The following is a 13,364-nucleotide window of genomic DNA, read 5'->3' as shown; positions in this document are numbered from 1 at the left end:
CATTGTTTGTCCAAAAATTATGAGAGTCACAAAAAATAATGATGAACCACCCATGCGATTTATTATAAAAGGCCACAGAAACTACTTTACCATGACATAGATGTCAAATTTAGGAAAAAATTTCAGGTAGTCACTATAAATATGTTCAATTAACAAAAAAAAAACATAATTATAATAGTAAGGAAAGTTATGATTGCAACGTTGTACTAAATAGAGTATAATAAAGAGGTTAGAAATGAAGAGAAACATGAAATCCTGGAGTTGGAAAATATAATACCTAATTTTTAAAAACCTCTAAAGATCATAAATAGATTTAAAGAGGCAGACTATCAAATAAGAAAAGCTAATCTCCTGTTACATAAGTTACAGAGAAACCAAGAAAAAATAACTTATCCTGTGGGAAGTGTGGGCCACATATCAACATACACACTGATAGAGAAAAAAGAGAAGCAGGTAAGAAATTCAAAAAAGCAATGGCTGAAAGTTCAAAATTGTAGCCAGAGAGTCCTGCCTGGGCTCCGCAGTTCCATGGCCTGCTTATAAAATAATCACACAGAGTCTTAATATTATTTATAACTGCTTGGCCATTAGCTCAGGCTTACCACTGACTAGCTCTTACATTTAAACTTGGCCCATTTTGTTAATCTGTATGTTGCCACATCTTGCATGGCTTTACCTTTGTGCCATTACGTGCTATTCCCTGGATAGCTGGCAGCCGTCTGCTGACCCAGCCTTCCCAGAATTCTCCTTGTCTGCTTATTCCACCTATACATCCTGCCTGGCTACTGTCAATCAGCATTTTATTTATTAACCAATCAAAGCAACACATTCACAGCATACAGAGTGATATCACCCACCACAAAATGGTGGTGAAAACATTTTAAGTCTTGGGGTTCAATAAAATCCAAATAGTTGGACATCCAAAACATCCATAAAAAAAGACACGTCAGGATGGAGTGCTGCTGAAAACTAAGACATTGAAATGTTTGAAAGTGACAAGGGCTTGTCTCTTCCCAGGGGATCAAAAGAAAAAAAGGCAAATGGACGTACTGGAGATGAGAATGCAGTGAGTACATTATGATACCTTATGAGAATTCTCAACAGAAAAAGGATGGTTGGTAAAGAATTTCTTGTTCAGGAAAGCTATTTTACTAATTGGTGATGACATATTGGCAGTTCCAGATTCAAAACAAATGAGAAACTGAGAAATTTATTATTAGAGGACTCAACCTGGTAATGTACTAAAATGAGCTATAGAGATGGTTTAGTGTTTATGAGAACATATTAGACTTCTAAAGGACCTGGGTTCAATTTCCAGCACCACATCATGTGGGTCACAACTACCTGTAACTGTAACTCCAACTCTAAGGTGTCCAATGCCCTCTTCTGGCCCTACCTGGTACCCACACTCACATGTAGATACACACACACACACACACACACACACACACACACACACAGAGAGAGAGAGAGAGAGAGAGAGAGAGAGAGAGAGAGAGAGAGAGAGAGAGAGTTTTAAATGAAATAAATCCTTAAAAACAAACAAAAATAAATGCACCAGAGAGTCATGATGTTAAGAATCTTTCCAGCACATTAAACCAAGATGAAATTTATAAAGACATTTTGGGAGCTATATAATCTATGATATTAAAATAAAGAACTGTTTGTTTCACAGTTTTTAATTAATGCTAAATAATGTTATCATACTATGTGTTATTGAATGTTTTGATAAGAAGATATTTTCCTGAAGTCTAAACTCCCTCTTAAAAGCAGTATTTGGTGGCTTTATTAGGAGTCTAATTGAAAAAACTACTAACTCTGAGCTTCAGGCTCATTCTGTCCTATGAAACCACATCATTGTTGTCTGGGATGTGCGAATATATAGGAAAGAAGAGATAGGAGACATTTTTTTCTTTGTTTGTTTTTGTTTTTGTTTTTAGATACAGGGTTTCTCTGTGTAACAGTTCTGGCTGCTTTGGAACTCATTCTGTAGACTAGGCTGAGTCTTGAACTCACAGAGATTAACGGCAAGTGCCACCACCACCCAGCTATGACTTTTTTTTCTTTAATGGCTTTTTCTAAATTATGCAAACAAAAAATGAAGATTAGATTTAAAGAGGAAATTCTACCATCTCATATCAGAATTTAAAGAATTGTCTTTCTGAAGTGCAGAGGGTCTTGATGAGTAGGATTATAAGATCAAACAGTAAGTGGAATACTGGTCTCGATATAGTGAAAAATACCCGCCAACACATGAGCGTAGCAAATGACTGTCCATTCAGTCATTTGTGTGTTTCCGTTGTGTGTGTTGAGAGATTGTGTTATTCTGAGAAACTGGAGTACTGCAGCAAACAACGTTGGCCACATCTGCGCCCGTGGCCCCGTTACTCTAGACAGAAACAAGAAGAATAGAATGAAATATCCACCAGCTCGAAATATGAGAAGAATGGTGGAGGAGACAAAGTCAGGAATGATAGGAAGGTAGAGGCTGGGGGTAATTTGTTGAGGAAGTGCATTTGAGAAAATGCTTGGAAAGGGTGAGGAAGTGGGGCCTAGAGATGTCTGGGGTTTCCTAGCAGCAAGAAGAACCGAGGCAAGGCTGAGAACCTGAAAGGTGTGTGACGAGTTTCAGTAAAGCAAGATGATGAGTCCAGAAAATCACTGGGCCAAACGTCAAAAGACCTTACAGCTTTTGGAGGCATGAGGTCTTTATTGTAAGACGTGAGAAATGACTGAAGGTTTTGAGCAAGCAAAGGAGACATGACACAACTTATATGTACAAAAGCCACTTTGATTGGTGTACTGAAAGCAGAGTTCTGGGTCCACAGGAAAATGTTTAGAAGACCAGTTGAAAGTACTATCACGTTAGGCTCTTCCCTAGGGGTTGGGCATAAAATAGGAAGGAAAATGAGTTTCTAAAAGACTGAACAATCATGGCACAAGGGCTGAGACCAGAAATTGCTTGCTTTTAAGGGCAGTTGCAAGATTTCACTGGAAATCTGTGATGTATTTCCAGCCTGTAAATTAGCAGCCCCGCAGTGAAGAGTGAATGAAATTCATGCAATAACTGATTATTAACTTCTGAAAAATATGGGAGAGCTATTTCAGCAAGTAAGGGAAAGGAATGAAAATGCGGTTTTAATTAGCCGACAGAAATCATCGCCTAGAGTTAAGCAGCTCAATTTTGCCTTATTTCCTTTTATATTTCCCAGGCTTGTCATATTGCAAAATTGTTGTGCCATCTTATCTTCAATCACTTTGAAAAAAACTTCTTGACAAAACTAATCTCAGTAATGAATTAGTATTTGAGACCAGATATGTACCACAAATCATTCTGATGAAGGAGAACTACAGTCTGAGTACCAGCTTGATCAGCTGAAAAGGGGACACAGAGGATGTATCAAATAAAATGTAAAACCAAATAGATATTTTCCCCTACATTACCAGCTCTTTTTTTACCCTGTATCCAAAAAGAGGAAAATATATATCTTTAGAGAGAAGATAGATATAGATGCTAGATATATATAAATAGATGATAGATGATAGATAGATGATAGATAGATAGATAGATAGATAGATAGATAGATAGATAGAAAGAAAGATAGATAGATAGATAGATAGATAGATAGATAGATAGATAGATAGATAGATAGATGATAGATAGATAAATGATAGATATATATGGATGATAGGTGTAGATGATAGATAGATAGATGATAGATAGATAGATAGATAGATAGATAGATAGATAGATAGATGATAGATAGATGATAGATAGATAGATAGATAGATAGATAGATAGATAGATGATAGATAGATAGATAGATAGATAGATAGATAGATAGATAGATAGATAGATGATAGAATATGTAAAAGCTATTTCCAAGAAATTTAGAGCTCTGTTTAACTCATAGGAAGAAAGACAAAACAAGGAAGCAGAAGAAAAACTCAGAAAAAATTTGTATAGTGGATTAGAAAGAAAAATGTAAGTAAGAAAACTGTAGCAGAAAAAATGGAAAGCAATAATATAGGCATTAGGAAGAGTTGGTAATGATGCATGTTCTAGCTACCAGATGTGTCTGTTGAGGCTGTCAAAGCATCCTGTGTCCAGATTTAAGCAGAGAGCCCCAATACTTGGAGTGATAGATGAATGAACTAAGGGTAAGAAAACTTGCAGAAAGTTAGATCACAAAGAAAGAATCATTTGAGAGCCATCCGATGAAAAGCTGACTAAGAGGGCATACAGATGAGCCGAGCTGCAACAGCACACTGCACTGTTCTGCCTGTAGGCCTGTTACTGGCTTCTTGCACTTGCCTCTTGCCATACATTTCCTTGTCAGTGTAATACATTAAACTCAGAATCATTCATCCATCCTGGGCATGGCTATACTGAGGGGGAATTAAACAAAGGAATAATTCTTCTTGTTCTCAAGTGTCTAAAAATGTCAAGTGTGCTGGGACATTTTCTGGGTAGTCTACCTCTAGTCAGTGTGGATGGAGAGAACAACAGATCAGAGAAAAGATTTCATCCAAGTCTAGATTGGTGAACCAACAACATTCCTGGGGTTAAAGTGGAGCATATGCATCACTAAAAATCCTTACCAGAATGAGGGATGGTTCCCAAAGCTGCACTTCTGTCTCTTGTCCAACTCACAGGAAACTATACCACTGAAATCTCCCCTTCTCCAGCAATTTCTTTATTGCCTGTGTAGCCTCAAGAAAGGGTCCGGTAAATCTTGTCATTTTTCCTTCTCTCCTTGAGGAAGTGACAACTACCCTAACCTTGTGAGAGTCCACTGCACACGATCATAGCTGATCTGATTCAATGTGGAGACAGGTCATATTCACCATGAAGGAAATAGTCACACAACATAGGGGAAGCAAAAGAGTGAAGGGTCTGTACTTCTCATTAATGCTCTGTGGAAATCATTCTTGATTGTGCCATTGCTTTCTAGCATCTCCTTGTGTGTCTTAGAAAAATACATTGAATGTGTATATTTTAGACAGGCTCATTGTTCTAATGACCTGAAAATTTCCCATAACTAATCAAGCGTATATTCTGGATAAAACAAAACAAATAAAATATTTGTATTTATTTATTTATTTATTTATTTATTTATTTATTTATTTATTTATTTATTTAAAAGACATAAAGAGCCCCAATGAAACAAATTCCTAGGGAGCAGAGAAAAGTAGCCAGGAACTTCAATGCACTGTAGGAAACAGCCCAAAGAATACCTTTTTGGAATCAGGGGTCAAGGAAGGATTGTGGAGGTAGTAAAGTCTTTGAAGCATAGGGATTTAATAACAACTTTGGAATAAGAATGAGTTCCTGAATTTATAAAACTGGAAAAATTAACAATTATGCAAGCTCAATGAGAGAATGGATTGTAAAACAAATCCATTTAATTGCTAGACACAAAAGAGGAAGAAAAGCTCCTCCTTTGGTCTGGAATTTGGGTAGAAAAATAAATAAAGAAACACCCTTCAGAACTGTCAATTCAATTGTGCAGTTACAGAAAGATGGAGTTAAATTAACCCACATTGAAGACACAAAATAAATCTAAAAATGCTAACCTGACCACCAAAAATATATCTACCACAACCCAAGAACATCTTTCCATGGCAGTCAGAGATACCTGGGGGTTTCTGATGAAAGGCCATGCTGAGTTCCCTGGAGGGACAGGTCTTCAAACAACCTGTAGTGATGCTGTGCATCACTTCCTGCTGAGAAAGAACTGAAAATGAATTGTAATTACAAAAATACGTGAAGAGCCAATCTACATGCATCTCCCATGAAACAATTACCCAAAAGAAAATTTAAAATATGTGTGGGGAAATGATTAAAGCTCTAAAATGATGAATGAATGGCTGGTGAAAGCACTTACATTAAAAAAATAAGTAAACAGATGTAAAAAATCACCCAGTGGAGCTTCCATAAATAGACGAGAAACACTGCATCCATTGAACAGCTGAATAGAGCAACGTTAACAAACTGGAAGTTGGAAGCAAAGAAATTTAAAAGACATAGGAAAATCAAAAGAAAAAATGAGGGTATTTAAGGAATATGGAAAAACGAAGGACAATTATCAAACAGGATACATTTTAAATTTCTGAAAGAAAAATAAAGAAAATTGATGAGGGGAAAGAGACACAGCTATAATACCTTATCATATTCCTACATAGTTACATTATGAAGAAAGTTGAAAGACAACCTACAGAATGAGAGAATTTGAATTGATAGAGTCAAAAAGCTCAAGGTAATAAAGGATAGGAAAGCAGTGTTCAGTGAAATCACATACCAGATAGCAGAAGTGATATGCAGGATGTCTCACTTTATCATGTTGGATGTTTTTCTTACAAATAAACTGTATCCTCTGTGTGTGTGTGTGTGTGTGTGTGTGTGTGTGTGTGTGTGTGTGTGAGAGAGAGAGAGAGAGAGAGAGAGAGAGTTATATACATATGTGTTCATACATGTGTGCAGATGTACTGTGGTGTACATAAGCATGTGTGGAGGCAAGAGGTAGACAGGGCAATCTCACTGGCCCTTGACTCCTCTGGTTGTCACCTCCTGTAGCTCTAGGATATAGGCATATGCTGCCACACCCAGCTTTTTACATGAGCATTGGGGATCTGAAATGAGTCCTTGAGTTTGTTCAGCAGTCCAAACATCTCTATAGCTCCCAGAATATGAGATTTTCTGTGTACATGTACAATACTTTGTAAAGACATGCTTTTGGTATATTCACTTCCTTGGTTTGTGCTCATTCACATTGGCTCTGCTTGGAACTAGCAGCTACATTGGCATATACACTAACACTGTCCTATTTGCTTCTCTGTTGCTGTGATGGAAAAAAAAGTAACTTGGGGAGGCATAGATATATTTTATGCTAGGGTTTATGGTTTATCATTGAGGAAATCCAAAGCAGGTGTGTCAAGGCAGGCTCTTGAAGCAGAAAACAAAGCAGAGCTATGGAGCAATGCTGCTTACTTGCTTGTTCAACTACTTTTCTTACATAGGTCTAGAGAAGGGACCACCCAAAGTGGGCTAGATCCTCTTACATCAATTTTCAACTAAGAAAATACCTACAGACATGCCCACAATTAATTGCCTCTGATTGAGGTTCCATCATCCATGGTGATATTAGTTGTGTCAATTTGACAAAAAGTAGCCAACAAAAATACCTAGTATGATGCAAGCAGTACTCATGCATGTAGGTCTTCTGTCTTATAACACTCTAAAACCCCCAAATGACCATGTGTTGAGAGCTAAGGCACTAGGCTGAAAATCCACACATCTGAGACAAGCTTTCTGAACAATAACTTTTTCACTAGGTATTTTACCAGTTGTGCTACTTGAGCTGTGCTTGGGAGTATGAAAGTAGCATGAGTTGGCTGGGGTCTTGGACAAACACCAGGTTAGACCACTCTATAACATTTGGCTACTGGCCAACTCACTAGAAGCTCAACAACGCATATACAGCCTAGCGAGGAGATACTCAGAGTTAGCCAGAATCAGAACATCTCAGAGTCACAAGAAACTTAATTTAATATATTTGAGACACTAAATTTTGTTGTGGCATGTTACAGAATAAAAATTACATGTAAATACATATAGTAGCTACTGTTTTTAGTTTTCTTTTCATTCAAAATATTTTGTAGTATATGTGCTATGGACCAGTCAGCTTTTATAAATGTTGTATTAAAATGGAAGATATTTAATTAAAAAAATGCAAAGAAGCCTAAAAATAATCTGATACATAGTATTTTAATATAGTGCTGATTCCATAAGAAGGTGTGAGACAAAACATCATGGGAAGCATCAATCATTGAAGTCTTCCTGGAATATGTAACTCTTAATATTAAAGCGGAACAATGAATACTTTGTTTGTTGGAAACCAATGATGGCAAGAGTACTGGTATGGAATACTGTATGCATACAGCAAGGCTGTGAATTTAGAAAAGGGTCATGGGTGGAGCTTATAGGGGAAGGAATTGTGGGAGTGATATGGATACTCAGTGCTTATATATGATGTTCTCAAAAAAAAGTCTTTGCATGTTAGTGACAATCCTTTAAGCCAAGTAACTACCATGTTGGGGAGTTCTGCGCCATGCATAAGATCATCCCAGCTGCACTTATTGATTAATTATACCCCTCACAGAGGGGCAGAGTTGGACCTAAAATTCTTAACCTGAAAATCCAGCTGTTCCCTACCTCCTGACAACTATGTGTGATGGAGGGAAGGTAGTCAAGTAAGGTAGGGAGGCATGATGGGGATTCCTTATATGCAAATAGAGGAAACCTTCATCCTTGTTATGAAAGGCTTTCCAGGTGTGGGAAGTTGAACTAGGTGTGCTTTCACCCCTGTAAGAAAACCCTCACCTATCTATGGTCTGTATTGAAGCCCTAAAAACACAGTGGTTCCCTAGAGTCAATATTGGTGGATTTTTGCCTGTTGTCTCTCCCTGAGAATGAATTTTAGCAACTCTCTGTGTGTGTGTGTGTGTGTGTGTGTGTGTGTGTTACAAGAATAAATAAGCTGTGGCTTATTGGTCAGAATAGTCCTTGGGCACTTAATAAAGATAAAGCATATTTCCATCATTATGATGATGTAAAATTCTTAGTCAGAAACTTCAATTCCCAATAAATTGAAGTGAACAAGATGCCTTGTCTCAAGAGAAGGGGACGATATAATCAACATTCAAGATTGTTCTCTGCCACATTCCTATCCACACACACACATACACAAAACACAATAACAACAAAACAAAACAAAAAAAACATGCTTTAGGTAGCAGTGAACTCTTGGAGAATATTTTTCTGAATCCTATTTTTTTTGTTAAAGCATTTTCCCTGCAAAATGTTGCTAAGATGCTTGAGGAAGTGGCAATTGGCTGAAAAAGGATTGGGTGAATATGGTGGGTGAGTGACTACTTTTAGGATCTATTCAAATTGGAATCACCGGTTGGGCTACTATGACCAGATGCTATCATGTCATTGGGCTGTTACATTGACCAGGTCCAGGTGTAGGAGTAATCCTCAGTGAATCTCATCTAGTCATGGAGCATACACCTCAGGTGCAATATTTTATTGAGATCCAGAAAGCTGGGGTGAATCTGACAGGCAGCTGACAATGTGACAAATTTAGTTTGGGGAAGTGCTTTAGAGTTTCTTGTCAGCCCAGCTTCTGAGATGGACATCACCAGTATTTCATCTACTTTCATATGGAATAATACAATGGAGAAATAGTTGTTGCCCAGAATAAAAGAGAACAACAATGTGTCATTGTCCTTTTATGGTGACCACTAGCATGCTTCTCATCTTCAAGGCTCTTGTCTCTTTTGTTACCTCTTGAACTGTGTCCTCACTCACATGTTCCTTAGTAGTTCCTAGGCTGAACACATCAATATTGATGGTGCTATTTATCTCTATTCTTTATGATGCATTTGAACTTGAACAATAAAATTACATATGTTTGCTTTTTGTCCAACATCACTTCAATAACGTAAAATAAACATAAAGTTTGGGGAAGAAGTGTTATTTTTTCAGTGGCATACCCACTGATAAGTTTCCCTTGTTCCAGTAAATAACCTTGCAACCCCACACAGGCAACAAACTCTTACTTAAATTAGTGGGACGAAAAACAAAGGGAAGACATGAAAATGGGAAGGGTGGGTTGTTGAGAAGAAGTATCATTGGGAGAGAGGGAGATGAAAGCAGGGAATGGGGTGAAAATGACTCAAATTCATAACACAAAGTATGAAAGTGTCAAACAATAAAAAATTAAAGCAGCAAGTAATATGTCATTAGCATACCAACCTAAGTCAGTAAAGTTCATTAATATTATCTTTAAAATAGCCACATTTATTAAGAATATGTTACAATATCAAAAGACAAATTCCAGCAGTGCAAGAACCAAAATTACTTTTGCACCAAACTGATAACTGGCTCATGATATTCCAGGAATTCTCATCTCCCATCCTCTCACTTCCAACTTTCCAGGAATTCTCATCTCTCTAGGGAGATTAGAAACAGATGCTAATAAAGAGAAGAAAGCTTCATTTGCGGTAACTGTTAAGACATAGGCAGTGTTATAAAAGTAAAAAAGTCTAAAGAAAGCTCCCCTGTGGGACTGAAGACTCAACTGAAATCTAGAAAAAAGATTGAATAGGTTAGGGAGGTAGCAGAAGAGCACCCATATGGGCACAGTAGAGCAACTGTGAAGGACTGCATGATCCTTGGGAAAGAGTGAATGAGGGAATTTGGGTGATACCGAGCCTTGCAGGCCAACATTGAGATTTCAGTTTCTCCTATGAGGTACTGAATATGGAGCAAAGACTCTTAAAATCAGATCCAAAGTGGGACAATGCTACTCTGACTATTGTGACTGGAGATATATATGTATTTGTGTAATATGTGATATCTGTAAAGATGTTTCTAATAGTTCATCGTTCTCAACAGCCCTAAACTAAAACATAGTATTTGGCAGTACATCATTTGTAGTATGATAGGTGATAAATTGATAGAGGATTGACAGATAGATATAGATTGATAGATGATAGATGTATAGATAGATGACAGATGAGATAGAGATAGAGATAATAGATGATAGCTATATAGACAAATGATAGATAGATAGATAGATAGATAGATAGATAGATAGATAGATAGAAAGATAGATGATAGATAGATAGATAGGTAGATAGATAGATAGATAGATAGATAGATAGATAGATAGATAATAGAGATAGGGAACAATGTGAAGGTTAAAGGCTTAAAGGGGTAGGAAGAAGAATTCCTTACTTCTTACATAGGAACTCCACATAACTTAGTGATTTTGAGCTATCTGCTAACAAAGCTAGAATGGCATTGCTTAAGATCAGTAGTAAACAGTTATATAAAAGTGTTGCTATCCCTTCAAAGGAACTGGATAGAGCATCAAAGGATTTCTCTTTAGTTATTTAGTATTATTACTATTAGTGTATGTATAGGCTAAGGCCTTAAGTAGAGATCAGAGGACAAGTTTTGGGAGTCACTTTCGTCCTTCCAACATGGGTTTTGGGAATCAAATTCGAATCACCATACTAAAGAATTTCAAGATATATCAATGTGGATAGAATCACATATTAGACACTGCATTCCAGATGCCGTGGAAGTAGGCTCCAGAACACAGGTAGGAAAACACAGAAACTGTTGCACCAGCCTGCAGATCATGACTTGGAAGTTAAAGAAGGGGAAACAGACATTGGAATGGTTTGAATCATTGTCAGGCAACATTGGTACATGACCTAAAATTTTCTAGTTTGGGTTTCTACATGAACAAAAAATGAATGGGTGACAAACTGTAATATATTCTTGATGACTGAGATCGAGTCATTACCTCCATAAAGAAGGTGATGTAAATAAGAAAGTTGACTCTATCAGTCTAATTTTCATTGTTATAATTAAATACAAGAGGCTTGGTAACTTCATAAGGAAATAAGGTTTAATGCTTTCATAGTTCTGGAAATTCAAGGGCATGGTACCAGGATTAGTTAGGGAATAGTGGTACCACAATGGTGGCCAGACACGAAAGTGCTGCTGAACATGTAAAGAAAGTCCTAAAACAAAACTCAGTAGATTCCCCCTTTTGATAAAGAATGATGTGTCTCAAGAGCTCACAGGGCCCCTTTTTAGACACTCCACACCAGTCCACAGAAAAACATCCTTGCTGCTCCTTCTGGTACCCTGGGAAGAGTTACACTTAAATGTTTCCAGGAAATGTGACTCCAGCAATGGATTAATAAATACATTCAAGGTCATGTAAAATATTTTCCAGCATTACTGTTGATCATGTGGCTTATTACAGAGAGAAAAGGAATCATTAATTTTATTGCACAGTTGAAAGTCTTTTGTAGGGATTCCTATAAAATCATTTCTGTATTCTCTTTTAATTCTTATATTACTAAGGCATCAACACAATGCAAGATTGGAAAGACTCTCTACCTCAAAAATAGACATAGCATACACCAAAATATATTTACAGAAAGCCATGTATGTATTTTAAAAGGCCCTCATTTAACTTGCAAGGTATCAGAGAGATAGCTAAAGAGAAAGAAAATACTAGTGGTTTTCCCACATATATACAAGAATGTATACATACATACAGACACACACACACACAAGCACACTCACACACACACATACATACACATACAGCTCAGAGCACACTAACACATTTTTGCTTATTGTGCAACAATGACTTTTTGAGATACGTGCATTTTCCTTCATTCCTCAACCTCCTCTTTGTGGTGATATTTTATTTGTACTGAAATGTTATTTTAATTTTATGTTAATAAATAAAGTTGCCCTGGGGTCAGAGCTATTAGAGCCATAGTGAAAGCGTGGTGGTTAGAAGAGCTAGGTAGATTTCTGTGTGTTCAGGGATACAGCCAGTATTGGAGACATACGCCTTTAAGACCTGGAGGGCGGTACTTACAGGCAGTGATGAGGCAGTCATGTGGTTGGGTTTACAACCAATGAGAAGGCAGAACAGAAAGATTATTTAAACAGGGACACAGGAAGTACCTCCCTCTCTCGGGGAAGCTAGGAGCACTGCAGGAGGTAAGATTTTATCTCTGAGCTCTGACCTCTCGGCTTTTCTCTTTTACCTTGGCTCTGTGTTTCTTATTTTAATAATACGATTGGTTACATCTACATCTGGCGCCCAACGTGGGGCACGAACCCACGACCCTGAGATTAAGAGTCTCATGCTCTACCGACTGAGCTAGCCGGGCTTCGTCAATTAGCAGGAATAGACCCAGCAGAAATTGTCGTACCTTTAACTAAGGAGGACATTGAAAAATTATGGACAGAAAGTGAACCTTGGCAAAGAGCTTGCAGTAATTTTTTGGGAGAAATTAACAGCAAATATCCCAAAAGCAACAAAATTGATTTTATAAAGAGAGCTGATTGGATCTTGCCTCGAATTGTACGGCAAAAACCCATATCTGGAGTTCGTACATTTTATACAGATGCCAACAAACAAGGAAAGGCAGGTTACAAATCAGAAAATTTAAGTAAAGTGGTACAAAGTCCTTATAATTCAGTGCAAAAATCAGAATTGTATGCTATTCTGTTGGTATTAATGGATTTTTCAGAACCTCTCAACATAGTAACTGACTCTCAGTATGCTGAAAGAGTGGTGTTACATATTGAGACTGCAGAATTTATCCCTGATGCTTCAGAATTAACTTCACTATTTATTCAATTACAAGATACAATCAGGAAAAGGAGTCATCCTTTATATATAACTCACATCCGATCTCATACTGGTCTGCCAGGCCCTCTAGCACAAGGCAATGATGAGATTGATAAATTATTG

The 13,364-nt window shown here is 37.2% G+C and overlaps 1 long non-coding RNA gene and 1 other non-coding gene across 2 annotated transcripts in view; one reads left to right on the top strand and one right to left on the bottom strand.

The window, feature by feature from the left end:
• The window catches only part of LOC143273000 (uncharacterized), a 58,425-nt gene that overhangs the window by 25,912 nt on the left and 19,149 nt on the right, over positions 1 to 13,364 (top strand). The window contains exon 2 of the long non-coding RNA XR_013050782.1: positions 1,018 to 1,066. This is a non-coding gene — a long non-coding RNA (uncharacterized LOC143273000). The remainder of the gene's footprint in view (positions 1 to 1,017; positions 1,067 to 13,364) is intronic.
• On the bottom strand, positions 12,705 to 12,777 carry Trnak-cuu (transfer RNA lysine (anticodon CUU)). The gene has a single exon. It is a non-coding gene; the product is annotated as a tRNA-Lys (tRNA).

Source organism: Peromyscus maniculatus, chromosome 4, assembly GCF_049852395.1.
Source record: "Peromyscus maniculatus bairdii isolate BWxNUB_F1_BW_parent chromosome 4, HU_Pman_BW_mat_3.1, whole genome shotgun sequence".
Lineage (NCBI taxonomy): Eukaryota > Metazoa > Chordata > Mammalia > Rodentia > Cricetidae > Peromyscus > Peromyscus maniculatus.
The sequence above is the reverse complement of the archived record's forward strand: the minus strand, read 5'-3'. Positions and strand labels throughout refer to the sequence as shown.